Source organism: Protopterus annectens, chromosome 4.part0, assembly GCF_019279795.1.
Source record: "Protopterus annectens isolate FY-2018-M chromosome 4.part0, PAN1.0, whole genome shotgun sequence".
Taxonomy (NCBI): domain Eukaryota; kingdom Metazoa; phylum Chordata; order Ceratodontiformes; family Protopteridae; genus Protopterus; species Protopterus annectens.
In genome coordinates this window covers 1254629556-1254646992 of record NC_056733.1, presented here as the reverse complement: position 1 = coordinate 1254646992, position 17437 = coordinate 1254629556, and positions in this window count along the sequence as shown.

Here is a 17437-nt window from a genome sequence, read left to right as displayed (position 1 = left end):
TATTTGGTCTTCCCTGTTCATAAGAGTGAGATACAACCTGATTCTATGTATCACAGACACCACAGCATCCATTTCTCAACTCCTGTTTTGTTTCAGGAAGTTCTCCTTTCATGGATTCTGCTGTGGTGAATATTTGTTTAAATCATGGCAAATCTATTTGGAAAAGTCTCATCAGTTAGGATGCTAATTGCACTGAAATGTGCAAAGTGGACATCAGAGTCATAGTTTCTGAATCGAATGTAATTTCAAATAAATATTTTTTTAATCTGTGCCCTGAAACTTCAATGTGCCAAGCCCTGCCAAAACAAAATTTGTTTTTGTTATGGCTTTACAGGTGCAGAACTTGATGGTCCTGGCTGATTTCATTGAGGGTAATTAGTGTGCCCACAAGATGTAACTCTCTTATTCTTTCCCGTTTCTGTGTCATGTGACAAAAATATTGTTCACTTTTAGCTGTCCTTGTTAGACAACTGCCGTCTTTTATTGGTTCATATTGTTCACTTTTAGCTGTCCTTGTTAGACAACTGCCGTCTTTTATTGGTTCATATTTTCTAATTCACCCACTGTGTTTGTGTCATTTAATCCTGTGACTATTCAGAATAAAATCTCTAAAACCTTAGAAGGTCACAAGGTCAAAACATCAGCATCTCTAAAGTGGCAACAAATATCAACCATTTTTTATTTTTTATTTTTTTGAAAGAGACCCTTCTGCACAAGCTGACATGGGAAAAAATCCCACATCGCTGAGCTTTGTATATGCTAATTTGTGTCATGATGGCTTAAACAAAAGGGAGAAATAGAGAAAAATATAAATTCACCTTGTCCCTCCTGTGGGAGTCCAACAACCCACAAATAAGTATGTGGTCCATAACACAGCCAGTGTAGAAGTATTGAAACAGTAACAGCCGGAAAACATTGATCTTCTTGCTTCAGTGTGGGACAAAGTAGGGTTCGACACAGCATGGGTTTCCCTTTTTAATCCCTTGCCAGTTTATGCATCTCTCTGTCCTGAATGAAATGCCTTTCAGTTGTGCTAATGCATTATAACAGTTGTGCCTAGGTTCATAGTTAAGTACTAGGTTACCTGCACTTCTGGGTCATTTTAAGCTTAGCCAGTTTCCCTTTCAGAGGCGAGAATCAAGCCCTGTACCTTATGCCTGTGAGGTAAACACCTTAACAATTATATCAACCCTCCTCTACGACATCATTGTGAATAATTTCTTTGTTGAACACCCTCCACATGATTTTGCTTGTCCCATATTTGTTACAGTCATTACAAGATGTTTGCAACAGTTGAAAAACATGTCAGCCTCATGGAAAATGAAAGAAAAAGTGAAGCTGCTGCTTGTGATGATACAAGAAAGTCATAATGTAGGTAACCACAAATAGTCCATAGAGTAGTAACATATTTGGGAGCTTGTAACTTAACATTACTTCCTTCAAGTCTCTGTGTGTGTCTGTGGATAGTATACATTATATTACAAATACTACAACCACAGCAGTGCAGATGAAACATTGAGAATGTATGGCAAATACCATTTCCCTATACTGTGCAAACCACAACAAATTGGAATTATTGTCAAGTATATTATTGTGTACTCTGGCTGTAATGTTTGCATTAAGTTAAGTAGAACACGAAACATGAAGTCCTTCTCTGGAATCTCATTTCAAGTCCAAGTCTTACAAACAAATTGAAACCCCCCACCTGTAAAAGAAAAAAAAAACAGAGATGGCCATGCAGGTAAAATACTGAAGTCTGAACTTCTAGTAGTGAAAGTCTTCTGTTGCTTACACCAAAGAAATGAGAGTTGAATGGTTGGATCCTTTTTTTTAATATATTTCTTGGGTTGCTTCTGTAGAGTCCATTTTAATGCAACCCTGTGTCTTACAGTTACTGAATTACATAAGAAGCATTCCTTTTTTATGCAAGCAGTTGACCATTTCATTTAGTTGTAAAATAAAACATGTAATTTATGCATAAAGATACATAATGATGAAATAGGGCGGTGCAGTGGTGCAGAAGTTAATGTTGTCACCTCACAGCAAGAGGTTCTCCGGTTCAATTCTCGGCTGGGGTGCCTTCTGTGTGGAGTTTGCATGTTCTCCCTGCATTTGTGTGGGTTTCCTCCGGGTACTCCGGTTTCCTCCCACAATCCAAAGACATGCATCCTGAAGATTTCTCCCCGGGCCTCCGTTGAAAATAGGCTCTGTCCTAGTCGGACTTTCCCAGTCAACAAATGTTAAATAAATAAATTAAATAAATACATATTGGTCAATTTAAATAAGGTTACAGAAATGACCGAAATGAGAGAGCTTTACAAAACCTTCAAAGGAACACTTTTCAACACTTGAGCAACATACAGAATAATGGCTATAGGTTTGTCAGTAATTATGTTAATGTACTCGGGCTACTTCTTGGTAGCCTCTAAGACCTCAGTGTCAGAGTGTGAAAGCTGATTTGTAGTTTCTGTCAGATCATGGAGCATATGACAATTATGAGTGATATTATGATGGCTCCTAGCTGTGATTTCTTATAGCCTACGGACTGCAAGAAATAACTGAATCTGAAAAAATAAAAGGTTTTATGTAGTACTGTTTTCACTGTACATGACCTTTACCATGCATGTCCTTGCCCAGTATGTTGGGTTATCACTGAACATGTGGCCTCAGCAGTGTTACTTATGATATTGCATTTTTCATTTTAATGTTGTGCCTGCTACTGAGAGACTCCTCTTCAGAACAGTTGTACTGCACTAGTTATGTAAATTATAAGTACAGTATATTTTAAATTTGTGATGTATCTGATGTTGGAGAAATTGTAGACCATGCTGCCCTAATTGCCATGACCCATTTGACTGTTTTTCAGTGTTTTACCTCCAAGGGGTTACTTTTCAATAGCTTTTGTGGGAGAGAGGTAAGAGGGAGCTATATTTTCAGTCAAAATAAGCAAACAAAAAAAAAAAAACATACAGTGACTCTTAACCTGTTTTTGCATTTAAAACCACCGTGATATGACCAGTGGGGCTTCCTCAGCACACTAAATTTGGATAAACCAGCCCATTTCACATTCTGTCTTTTTTATTGTCCTTTCTCTTTTCTTCTTGTTTGCTAACTGCTTTACCTAGTTCAGTAATAATGACTTATGTGTTGTTTATTCATTTTGAAATATACTGTTTATTATGACTCTAGACTTCGAAAGAATGCATCTCTTCATTTATATCCAGTTCTGGTGTGCCATAATGTTACCATGTGTGTTGTGATATGGTTTTCTTGCCAGAAATGTTTTTACTTTCTTTCTTTTTTTAATTATTTTGAAAGATGTACACAGAAAGCTGCAGTAGTCCCTAATATATATTTGTAAATAATGCAGATTAAGGAAAAAGTATCCCTTCAAAACAATTTATTATTCATTAATGACCACTGTTGTAGCACTTAATCCAGAATAAAAGCTCTTATTGTGTTCTAATTGCAAAGAAATTAGACCAGTTAATTTTTGTGAACTGTGAGGCTGTGTAGACCTCTAAAGTACCCTGAGTTTAGTTTGGTGTTATAAAATCCCCTATTCAGTCACAGCAGCACCTGTAAGCTGTACTGAAAATCACAGCTCATAACACACTGAATTGTGGGAAGTAACCTTTTTAAAAGATTAAAATAATTTACTGTTATGTGTTTTTCTTAACTGTTATTGGGAGTGGGTGGTATTTAGGTTGTAAATGCAATAAGGCCCTTATCCAGCAAACTGTTGTCATTTCTAAAAGTCATGAATCTCACTCAGCTGTGACTTTGGTCCCATGTTTTTCTTTCCAGTTGTTGTTTGACAGCAGTGCACAGTGCGGTAAGACTTATTGCTTATTTAAAATATATCATATTGATATATCTGTATAAGTTATTTAGTAATTTGAAAAGGGGACACTGCAGCTTTATATATGTTTTGAATGGAGGAATGTATCATAGCTTGTATAGTGTATAATAAGACATTTCTAGAATACAAGATTCTTCTGTTGATACAACAGCATTTTGTGTTTTTTTTTCTTCCTTTTCTCCATTTCTATCCCCTGCTTGTTCTTTTTCTTTTGTTTACATTTTAAAAGGGCATATTGTGAAAAAAAAACCTTGAGGGCAACTAAATACATCTGTATTCTCACGGTAGGTGAGTAATATTATAGCTTGAGTATTAAGCCAGCTTGCATTCTTGGGGCAGTGCATGCTGGGAATCGAGCAGCCATATAGCACTTCCTTACACAAAAGACTGCAGTTCAATAGAGAAGTTGATGTTGTGGTCTTCTCTAACTGCTGAAATTATGCATGCAACTTTAGTTGCCCTTTGGACTCCAAATGTTAAATCCAGGTATTGTGTACCAATCTGTGTACCTGTGGAGAGTCATGACTGCCATGAAAAAAATGTAAAGAAAAAAGCTAAAGGGTGGATTTATTTTCATACTCAGCCTTTATTTGCCTAGGTATTGTTTTATTGTGATAGGAGTGATGTGCCAATATTATGCCAGCATCCACAGACAGTGTAAAAAGCAGTTTTTCATACAACTTTCTTAAACTTTAATGATTTACTGTTTCTGACTGAATCAGACATTTCACATAAAAAAATAGTCCTTCTGTAAGTGGAATTATTACCTTTTTATAAAAAAAAAAATTGGGTTTGCAGTTCAAGACCTCCATTTTTAATCTCTTGATTTTACTCCCTCCACTACCGTAATGTTGAATTTACTTGTAGGTTTTGTAGTGTAGTAACTATCCTAAGTCAACCAAAAACATTGGTTCAAAGTTGTTTTTATATTAAAGGAGATGTTAGATTATCTCACTTAGGGTCCTGTGCAGTTTAAATTTGCCTCTTCTGATGTCCTTAGAGAGATCTATAACTTTATGGTTAGTATAACATAGAACATCAAAGGCTTCTTTCTGTCCATATCTCACATATATCTAATTAAGTCATTTTATGCATACAGTTACTTTTGGTTTACAAAGGTCCAGATTCATATAATCAAGATACATCAACAAGCTTTCTTAATTTCAACATACACAATCATAAAAGAAAAGAGGCAGATGTACTGAAGGCTGTTGTCAACTGAAGGCTTTTATTACCAGGTCATGCAATGCTCAGAACAGCGTTCTGCTCTAAAATGAAATTGCAGATACATTCGTATACTTAAAAAATGTACTTTCCTGAGATAACTAATATCTTATGCAAGGAAGTGTACTGCCTTTCCAAATTGTTTATTACTGAGCTTATATAAATTAAAATAAAAGTTTATACTTTATGTGGTACAGGTACTTCTTGTACAGCTAACGCTACTGCTGTCTCCTTTCTTGAGGTGACAAAACAATGATTATGAAATTGCAGTTATTTATAAAGTAACAGACTAGTGTCACGACAGATGAATATAGTGTTTATGGATGAATTTTTCCTTATGAACTGGTATCAGAGTTTCACTATATTTTTAGGTCTGCTATGATAAAAGTTTTGTGCTATTCTTTCATCACAGACAAGTATGGAGGTATGCATTTGTGTCACGCAATAGTGCAAAAACAAAAACTTTGGAGCACATGTTAATGATGCTCTGAAACCAGGGTTAACATTCTCTGTCAGGACAGACTCAACAAAGCATTTGTTGACCATCCTCTTGTGTACTATAAATGCATACACATCACATGTATAGTGCACTTGTGTGCAGTCTTTATGAAACAGTGCTTTGAATCCCTCCTCGTCTTTGCAAAGTAGCTGTCTGCTACCTTGAGTTTAGTCCCAGCACTCAGTCACAGTCTACAGCTTGAATAAATAAGCTTACATGTACAGTGTTTGAGAGTAGGGTAACTTAGGTTTGGAGACCCTTGGTACTTTTCCGTACCATCAACATCCCATAACTCCCATAGAGGAATATAGGATATTGTTTTGCGCCAAGGTTGAATATTAAAATCTGATTTAGCCTTACTGAACTTAAATACTTCTTCAGCTACAATTTTTTTTTTCTTACTGTCCCACCAGGTTACAAAAATATATGGAGTGTTAATTTGGGTACAGTTTACTATGCAGTGGATCACAGTATACACCAGTAGCTGCTTGAATTCAGGCTTTGCTTTCTCTGTCCTTATTCTTTGTAGGTACCAGATGAGCACATCTGACCACAGTAAAGCAGTTCACAAACCAAACAGCCATTGACTCTTGCTTAATGTGCCACTGTGCAACATTCAAGTCTTTAAAGGTTGATGTCACAACACAGGGGCTGCATATGGATTAATAACTAGCAGACTGCAACCAGTACAAAACCAGGGTAGTCATGCAGTCTTTTTGGAGAGTCCCCCTTTGTTTCTCAATTTACAGAGGCTGCATTGTTACAGTAAAATGTGATACTTAGTAGAAAGCAGTTTAGATAAAAATAACACTTGATAAGATAAAGGTTAACATAACATGGGAGCCATGAGTTTTGTGTTTGCGTCTGAACTAAAGCAAAGGTGTATAATTTTATAGTAACATGCCTGAGCAGAGATAAGTTGAGTGCTAAGCATGATTTTGATCCCCTTTCTTGTTTGCTGGGTATTTGTTACCATTAGAACTGTCCCATCACCAATTCATTACTATTACTACAATTTTATTTTTTTTGGGGGGGGCCTGTTAAGGGAGCTGTATGTACACTTATATAAATGTGCAAGTGTGCGTGTGTACATACACATATATTTGTATGTATGTATTTTTGAGGGTAGACGTCAGGGATAAAATGCTTATGGGAGTGGGTTTTCTTTACAGGATGGTTAGAAAAGACAGAGTGATGTGTATATTCTTATTATATGGGTGATAGTAACTGACGTTACCCACTGACCTAGTGCCTTTAGAAAGCAACCTATACATACATCTTTTCAGTCATCAGATTCAGTGGCTAAGCTTCTGATTTCCTCTATCTCTGCTGTTTTCATTGATTGAGTTAATTTAAACTGTTGCATCTAGAATTGGGTGGTGAGTGGTGTTCTGTTTGTGCTGGTTTCTTGCAAAAGTGCTTACCGAAAACCATCAGAGGTACACATCTGAGCTAACTGCACCTATACAGTGTTGTAATGTTGGCTGCTCCTTTTACATTCATGCTGACTCTTAGGCTTTCTCTGCCGTTTCTATAGTTGTATGTCCCATACTTTCATGATGCCATCCACAGTGAACCACAATGACTCATTTATACCACTTGTCGAAGTGCTTTGCTGCTGATTCTGTGAATTACTATTATATCACTTCTCTGTAGAAGATTTCTAACACCAGTTATCTCTGGGTATTATTCATACTGCTTGTTTCAGTTTTAGTATTACCCTACAACTGGGACTTTTTAAGTGTTTGAAATTCATTTTTGCTGTCCTAAATGCCTTTCCAGAGGTGCAGTGTTTCACAGTCATAGACCTCGGTCTGTCCTCCTAGATCTTCTCCCGCATTATTTCAGTCAGTGTGTCCTGGGCGTTATCCCTGACTTTTCATGTCATCACTGATGAAATGCAAAGATAATGATCATAGAAGCGGGTAATATGATAAGCTAGTGGTTGTCAGACTAGAGCATCATTTTATGTACGGATTTTATTCAGATATGTGCTCTTGAAGGGTGTGAGTAAGTGTTCAGACCTCATTTTGTTGGGATTCATGAAAGTTGCTAAGCTATTGATAGAGAATCTGATACCATCCCCCAAAGAAGTGATATCTGTATGTTTTTCTGTTTTCTACACAGATTTTGTAATGTAACTGTTACTTTAGTAGTAGGTGAATTATTGACTTCTTTCTGTAAGTTGATTATTTGTATCAGCACATTCATTCCCAAACCTAGAACTGCAGACAGTTTTCAACACTAGTGATTGGAGAGTTGTATAATGTGTTTTTAACAGGAAATTACATACACATTTTTAGTCGCAGGTCAAAAACAGTCCCGTTCTAAACAAATTCAGAGAATTGTGCAAGCTGCCTTATTCCAGACTGAGGTGCGAGATGTCATGTCTGCAAAGAGTAAACAAATAATGAATGCAAAGCTGGGCAGAAACACAGAAGTCTTGAGTAATTAAATTCATTAAGTAGTTGAAAGTCCATATTTGACACCATCATTTTACTTTTTTCTGTTCCATCTGTGGAAACTTAAATTGAAATATTGGTAGCAAATCTTGTTTTTTTTTAAGTACTTCAGTGCTGTTTTATTTTTGTTTGCATTTAAAATGTTAATAACTAGGAAACTGTAACTTAATACAGTGTCATATTAAAAATACTATTATGTCATTGTCTTCTTTTGATGACCACCTAAGTCCATCTGTCAGTGCTTGTAGTCTCCTGTCTTCTCTGTCATTTCTGTTGCTAACACTTACCTATGTGTTAATATCTGTAGGATTTAAACAGGAGATAGTTTTAACAACCTGCCAAACCCTAATTCTGCTCACTGTGACATACCACTTTTCAACTAAAATTTCTTTCTACATTTCAGTTGTGGCAGGTGGTGGGAGAGTTTATTTTAGTTACCTGGATTGGTTTACTATCCACTCCCGAAGGTATATTTTAAACAATTTGCAGTTCATCAGTTGGTAATGATTCCACCTTACTGAGGAGAAAAAAACAGGAGCATCAAAGGCAACATATAAGCACAAAACTTCAGCGTAGGATGACCATACAAATGTTGAGATGTAATTTAGCTGTATTATTAAGGGCACCTGTAACATGTACTTATACCAAATATTCATTATTGTAATAGCTAGTTGTTAAATACATTCTTATAGTAATCAGAGATAGATCTGTTTTATATACCATCTGTTAATATTTTAAATGGCTGTGTATGAATATATCTCCCATTAGCATCTTCCTAGCATGTGCTCTTAAATTGCATCAAAGTTCTATTTTATATATAAAGTAAAGAAAAATAATTAAAAAAAATCTGGGGACAAGTTCTGTATTATGCTGGTGTACGGCATCATTAAAATGTTTTTACATTATTTTTTGTCTGTGTTTCAAAGCAATGTAAAAAGGAATAAAATAATAGAATACAACATCTGTTCTGAAAACTCATTTTTATCATTGTCTTACCATAATACTTCATTGATTATGTACCTTTTCACCTCTTCAATGAAATGTTGTAAATTCCTTTGTGTGCTTTTTTTCTGAACTCAGTACAGTTGTCATCTAAGTGTGCTGTTCTGGTAATACAGAAAAAAGATATAGCTGTACAGAAATCTTTTAATCAGTAAAAGTGGACTTTTGGCAGTAAAGCAAAGTAATGAACACAAATCATATAATAAACTATGCTTTTTTATGTATTGGTTGTGTTTTTTTCTTAGTATTGCACTCTGTGATACTGTAGTGGAAAGAGCAGAAAGATAAAGGTTGAATATATTCTGGAAAAATGAAGGTGGTAAATTCAATCTTAAGTCTGAAGTAACTGTTGAAACTGAAAATGTGATGGTGAGGTAAGTGGTGAAAAACTTAATGGTTATGAAGAAATTTGAGTTTCAGTCAATATAAAGCACCACAAGTTGATGAAAGGCAGAAGCTTACTGCAGTGTAAATGAAGAAAGACTTTTTGAAGTTGCGCCTAATGATCTAATTGGTTTTATTGAGAAGGCAGGATGATTACAGCAACAGGACAGAATGGAAAAACTGAAACTAAAAGTGGATACCTATGCATTATGAGTAAATGGAATAATGTAACTATTTTCTTTGTTCATAATGTTAATGCTAGAGTTAATTTCCACAAAAAGTTTAAGAAGTCTGACTCCTTTAAGGTTACATTAAAGGTCTAGTTGCCAAACCAATTGCCAAGCAGGTTTTTAAATGGACTAAATCTGCTCAAAAACTTAATGTGGTTTTGTGATTTAGTCCACATTATTGGAATTGTTTGGGTTATGTAGCAGTTTATTAAACTAGTAGACCTTAGTGTAAAGCCTGCATTCTTGTATTTGAATGTGGTTTGATCTGTATAGATGTCTGTATCTAAGTTGCAGCATAAACAGATCATTCTGAAATGCTTCAAAATGGGAAATTAATTTTTTCTACTGTAATACCAGTACCAGATAGTAAAAAGGTTAATGTCATTCATTTCTCCTCATAGTCAAGGTGCCTTAAAAATGTTATGGATTTGGTAAACTTCCTTTGATCTAATTGCACCATCTGTAACTGTTAATTTTTGTAAATACAACACACATATTCATGGATTGGACAATTACAGATTTTATATAGGTCAACAAATTTCTCCTAGTCTGTTATTGATTTTTTAACAGCGCACATAACTGTCTCAAGGTTTTACTTTTAAGTTTTGTCACATGCTTGTTGAGGTTAAAGTTGTTAATAATATACATTTCAAAGTCCTTATAAAAATGAGGCACTTTCCTAATTCTGCATTTACTTGCTATATGTACAAGCTAGCTTGCCCTGTCCCAAAGATCATAGCTTTACACTTATTCATGCTAAACTGTAACCCTGTTCTTATTGCCCAGTTTGAAACATCACACAAATGATAATGGTTCGATTTTTCATAGCTGTCATAATATTCTGTGATGCATCCTGCTTTACAGTCGTCACCATATTTTCCATTCCAACATATATTTGATGTTATTGCACAGACAAAACTGCAGGCTCAAGTCCATATAATGTAGCTGTGATGTAGAGGAGCATTAGTTTAAACATTCACTTATTACTGATAATTAAGGAAACAACATATTAATGGTATGTTATTTGGAGCATAAAGTACGTGTCCTATACTTTAAGCTAGAGGTATTAAGCGATCTAGCCTTTGGAAAATGTTCCATTTGTGGTGACTTTCCATTACTGAGACCTTGTACTGATCCTATTTTCTGTGGTCAGCCTGGTGCTGATGTTCTTCTGGAAGTGAGCAATTTTCAGAAAAGCAGTGGCTGTTTCAGTTCTTAAAACTGAAGCCCACGGCAAATTGCTGCTTTCTCCTTTGGTAAGAAGACCTATATAGGAATTATAGGTTACCTTTCTGACTAGAAATGTCAAAACATAAAGGATAACCAGTATGTCTAAAGTTCACAAAAGTTAAAGTTCAGACTCACCAAGGTCATCAGTGCTAGTCCCCTAATGAGGAGTATGTCAAACACAAATATCAGAAAATTCAGAAGAAGTCTGCCTTATTAACAACTAAATGGAAAGTGATGAAAATACAATGATGAACGTTTTAGTAGTTGAATTACAGTCAATGGGCAACACCCAGTAACTAGTTGATAAAAAAATTGCGTGTGGCTGCTCAGACATAGTTGGTTTAATTGCATATGCATTAAAAAAAAAAAAAATTGCTTCCTTGAATAAAAGATCTGTGGTATTCAGATTGATGTCATGGATCTGAAAAGTACATTAATTGCCTTGAAAAAAAACATATCAGTAAATTTAAATCTAGACAGTCTGCCTTAGATGATAATTATAATTGATAACAACCAAGACATACAGTTAAGCTTCAGTTCATATGCAAGATAAGTAGCAAAAAATACAAACTCAGCAATGCCGCTTCAACAAAAGGCTTGTTTAATCAGACAAAGCTTTCAGGTATAAAAACCTTTCAGTGTATATAAAACAGGAATAACCCTCCCTCTTTATGTAGTAAAAACGCACAGCCAAAACATTAATTGAAACAAACCAATCAATTAAAAGGAATGCTCTTAAGAAAACAGTAATATATTAATTTACCTATATACATATGCACATATTTTAGATATATCACATTTTAAATATGCTAACGCAGACATGTTTGTTTATTTTTAAGAATGGGCTTTAATGATACCATCTGGTTTAATCCAGGAAAGACATCAGCCTTCATTCTCAAAATCCATTCATATTCCTTCACTTCTAATCTATTATTAATGTCTCCCCCTCGTATATCTTTAAAAATTTGATCTATAACCCTAAACTGAACCCATGTTCATTCCCACATTCACTTGTGTGTTTAGCCAAGGAATTAGTACTAATACTTCTGATGTCAGACTTGTGTTCAGTAATTCTTTCTTTTAATTTCCTCACTGACTTACCTATGTAAAATACTGTACATGTATAACAGGTTGCAAGATAAACTATATTAGTAGAGTTGCAAGTTGCAGTACACTTAAACTCTTTCCTAGTTAAAGGGTGTATACATACATCTTCCTTATTAATAAGTTCACAGCAGCAGCAATTATAGCATGGAATAGTATCATAATGCTTGAATAACTTCTTATTTATGTCTTTATAACACAATTTCAGTTTTAAATTGGGGGAATTCCGATATGAAAACCTAGGGACAGAGTCAGTAAATGGACATAAGTCTGGCAAAGACCTTAATATACACCAATTCTTATAATTCTCTTAATAGCATTAGTAGCTCTTATTATATGTTGTAACATAATGTAGCTTGTCATTGTTAATACACATATTATGTTTATCAGGCAATTCTAAAGTCGATCTTGAACTCGTACTCTGTTTAGCTGTAGAATGCCTCATTTGCAGCACCCCATTGATTTCCGGATCCAAAATTTCCTTGTCATATCCTCTACTTATGAGTTCTTGTTTCAATTCAGTCAGCTGTTGCTAACACCTTTCCAAATTAGTGTTTAACCTACTTATACGAATAAACTGTCCTTTGGTAATGCCCCTAAATATATGAGGAGCATGCATGCTGCTGCAGTGTAGAAACTTATTTTTGTGTGTTGTTTTCCTATAAACAGTAGTATGTAAATCAACCCCATCATAATCTATAGAAATATCTAGAAAATTAACACTCTTAATAGAGCTAAACATAGTAAATTTCAGAAAGTCAGTGCTCGAATTCAAATATTCCAAAAACAGATCTAATTCCCCTTTTGTACCATACAGAATGAAAAAAATGTCATCCAAATGAAAAAAAAAATTATAATACCATGGTTTTGAGACTAAACTTTACAAGTGGAGCAATTGCTCAAAACAGTGACTTTGTGATTAACAAGTAAGATTGCATTGAGACAATGTTATCGTTTGTGTTTACAGGAAGAATATACTTGAGAACTTTAACTAAACAATTTGTAATGTACTTGATGGTTATTTTCAGTTTTTTCCTCATATATGACAGACCAGGTAATCGCATCACTATAGTCTCCTCAATGTTATAGTCTACCTCCATGGGCAGTGTCTGAAACTGCGGACTGCAAGCTATACAGTTAAAGTAAAACTGACAGTGAAGAAGCAGTAGATTGTATTATGAAACAGCTTCAAGTTGAAATTTGGCCCTGACCTACCAGAAGAAGTAAAGCAAATGAGAGTAATATTTCTCCGGTTATTCAGGAGTTTGTCCAAATAGATACCTAACTTAAAATGGCTTATTCTGCAACTGTTACTTTTAGGTTGAATGAAACAGTCTACTGATCACTGAATTATGAGCATCTTCCAGAGATTTGTAATACAATATTCTCATAAGTATTACTAATATTATTGTGGCTACCTCTGTGATTTATGTCTTACCGAATTGGACTGGACCTACCAGTTCTGACCAGTCACTAGTAACTGTAATATGGTACTTATCTGAAGTTTTACTAGCAAACCAATGCAGAATGGAACTGATTACATGATGCTGAATACTGAGCAACTGTTTCAATTTTATAACAGATCATTCAAGTGACCACTATTTCTCTTGACTGCCTTGCAGATGTTCATCGTGTTTCACTGTTGCACTCATGACTGTAGGGTTCTCCCCTGCCGGCAGGCAGTCCTCAGTTGGCCAGAATCCCAAAGTCTGGGTCCGGCGTCGGCTGCTCAGCCATGCTCCCTGACGTCAGAGCGCCAGGAGTACAAAGCTGACAGCCGACGCCATGTTCTCCAGTCTTTCTTGCCGTGCAGTGATAGCAGTTCGCAAGTGCCGGTTGGCTGACTCCTGACAATTTTTTCTAAACATACTTCAGTCCGAAGACTTTCTTCTCCTACTGAAAGCTAAGTACCCCGTTGGGGAAACTTTTTTCTTGCTCCAGTCCGATGTCAGAAAAAGTAAATAATTGTATTTCATGTGGGAAGCAAATACCTCATAAGGATTTTCATTCTTACTGTATTCCTTGCTTAGGCCCTGACCACGATGTAGCTAGTTGTCGGTTTTGTGCTAGATTCAATCAACGTACGATTAAACGAAGGTACGATTTTGCATTTCATTACTTCGGTAGGCGTTTTAATTACAAAATGTCGTCGGATACGGTTCCGGCTACCAGAGTTCATAAACGACACAAGGATAAAGACAGGCCTCCGAGGTCCAAATCAGACGCTATTGTACAAGCAGAGCCAGCTTCAGGTTTGGCCGTCAGTGAGGCACTTTTGCAGCCCCTGTCGTCGGCCATTTCGGAACCGATGGCCGAAACGGACTCCCACGAGGAGCCAACTAGACCTTTGAATATTTCTGTTGCAGGACTTTCGGACAATGCTCCTTCGGATGGGTCCGGAGCCACTGTGCAGGTACTTGCTTCCGAAGGGGTTTTCAGGCCTACTCAGCTTCTAATAAAGGCAAAGACAAAGGCAAAGACTCCTTCCAAATCAAAGACTGCAGCCCAGGCCTCTTCTGATCCGGCACCCAAGTCTCAGAAACAGTTACTTAAGATGGCGGAGGACTTACTTACTATGATTAGGGGTTCACATCCCCCTCCAGATAAAAGACCAAGGCAGGAAGTGTATTATGACTCCTCTGATCAGGCTTCTGTTTCTTCAGTTTCTTCTTCTGACCAGGAATACTCTTTCCCTCCTTATGAGGATTCTGATGCTGAGGAATCCATTCCTTCAGCTTCTCCCCCTGAGGATTTCTCTTTTGGGGAAACTTTGCATGAAATGAGGGAACATTTTCACTGGGAAGGACAGGAGTACTCGGAATCTAAGAAAAGACTAAGGGATTTTCTTCTTCTTCCCCAACATAGACCCCTGGCTATTCCTCCTATTTTGGATATTGTGGATGATGCTTTTTCGGAGGCTAACTTAACCCCTGACTTTTTTCCTCCAGCTCCTGTTAAGCCAGACAGATATTATAGGGTTCCTGATTCCCACCAGTTTTTATACAAGAATCCTACTGCTGATCCTGAAACCATTTCTCAGGGTCCTTAGGGCTTTAATGCCGCTTCTGCTAAAAACCCCATTCCCACTGAGAAGGATTCCAGATCTTTAGAAAGATGGGGCAAAAAAGTGTACACTTCTGCTACTTTATTTGTTAGGGCTTTAAACTGTCAGTTTCATATGCTGAAATACCAGCAATTTCTTCTGTCTGTTTTAAAACAAAAGCTAACTTCCATTTCTGCCTGTGCAGATGATAAGGAATTACATGACTTAATGCATGCCACTGAACAAGTTGGGAAACATGGTTTACACTGTGGATTTGATGCCTTGGAGGCTTCTTGTAGGGCTGCTGCCTCTGGCACAGTCATTAGAAGGCATGCGTGGTTAAAGGAACAAAACTTGCCAGATCAAGTAAAAGCTAAATTATTGGATGCTCCTGTTCAGCATAATGTTTTGTTTGGATCTAAAGCTGAAGAGGTGATAAAGAAGATGGAGGACAAGGCAAAATCCATGCAAACGGTTAAAGATTTCTTACAAGTACAGCCACCCAGATTTAGTAGGAATTGGCCTACAAAAAACTGGTCCTTTCCCAATTCAGATAGGCCTCAGAGGGGTAGATACAGACGCTCCTCAGGAAGGCCTCAAACGCAAGCCTCTTATAGACCAAGACAGTGGACTGCTTCCACCCCTACGGGAGGAGAGGACAGGTCGCAAGCTCATAGAAAACAGACTCAATGACTCCCTCTGTTGGGCTGCAGGAACTTCTTGCCTGGAAGCCCCTCTCGGAGGAAAACTTTCTCTTTTTCACCTAAATTGGACTAGTATAACCCAAGACAAGTGGGTTCTGGATGTGGTTTCAAGAGGTTACAAATTCCATTTTCATACCCTACCAAGACCAAGCGGATGGCCAGATCTTCCAAAACATCAATGGTTAGAGGCCTTAAACCAGGTGGAAGCTCTCTTGGCTATGAAAGCCATAGAACTGGTTCCACTTTCAGAGATGGGACAAGGTTTTTACTCAAGGCTCTTTCTAGTCCCCAGAAAGCAAAATTCAAGATGCTTACTCTACAGCAGCTACTCCCAATGCTGACCAAAAATGCATGGATGGTAACATTGGATTTAAAGGAGGCATATTTACACATTCCCATCAGGCAGGAATGCAGAAAATACCTCAGGTTCAAGGCCGGATCGAGGCACTATCAATTCTCTGCGCTGCCCTTTGGATTGTCTACTGCGCCCAGGGTCTTCACCAAATGCCTGGCTCCAGTAGTAGCTTATTGCAGACTCAAAGGAATTCAAATTTACCCTTATCTGGACGACTGTCTTATTCAGGCAGACAGCAAGGATGTCTTACTCCAGCATCTAGAATTTGTTCAGAATCTTCTCAAGTTCCTGGGATTCACTGTAAACATAAAAAAGTCAAATTTGACACCCTCACAACAGATAACTTTTCTGGGTGCTCTTCTAAACACAACAACCCAGATGGCATTTCTGACATACGAAAAACAATTACAGCTGGCTTCAACTTTCAAAACCTTGGCAACATTAACTCAGCTATCTGCAAGGAAATTCCTGCGGGCTTTGGGTTACATGGCCTCCTGCATCCTTCTCGTACCATATGCAAGACTACATATGAGGAAAATACAGTGGTACCTAAAAAGTGTATGGTCTCAGCATTGCCACAGTTTAGACATACAGATCACCGTCCTGCCTTGTCTTCAAAAGGAATTCCTTTGGTGGTCCAAGGCATGTACTCTAAACAAAGGAAAACCCTTCAGTCTGCCTCCAGCCACTCAGTTACTAACCACGGATGCCTCAGATTATGCATGGGGAGCCCATTTTCAGGGCAACTGTCTGCAGGGCCTTTGGACAAAGGATCAGAAGCACCTGCATATCAATTTAAAGGAAATGTTAGCCGTTCAGAACGCTCTATTGGCCTTCAGGAATCTTCTACAACCAGGACAACTACTGATATGGGCAGACAACACCACAGTTATGTGGTACATAAACAAGCAAGGGGAATCTCATTCTTATCCCCTTTGCAGACTAGCCATGAATCTATGGAACACAGCTCTAGCTTGCAAACTGGACCTTCAAGCTCAGTTTCTACCAGGGAAGCAAAACTTCCTGACAGCAGTCTGAGCTGAAACCTGTCGGACCCACACGAATGGATGCTGGACACCGAAATATTCAAGATGATTACAGCAGTCTGGGGATGTCCTCACATAGACCTCTTTGCATCCCACCACAATCATCAACTACAGATTTTTTGTACCAGGAGATTCCACGAACTAGCTTGGAAAGTGGATGCACTATCATTCAGTTGGAGAAACCTCTCGGGGTATGCCTTCCTGCCTCTACCTCTTCTTCCATGGGTGTTATTAAAGATCAAACAGGACAAGCCCAAGATGATAATCTTGCTGGCCCCAAATTGGCCTCGAC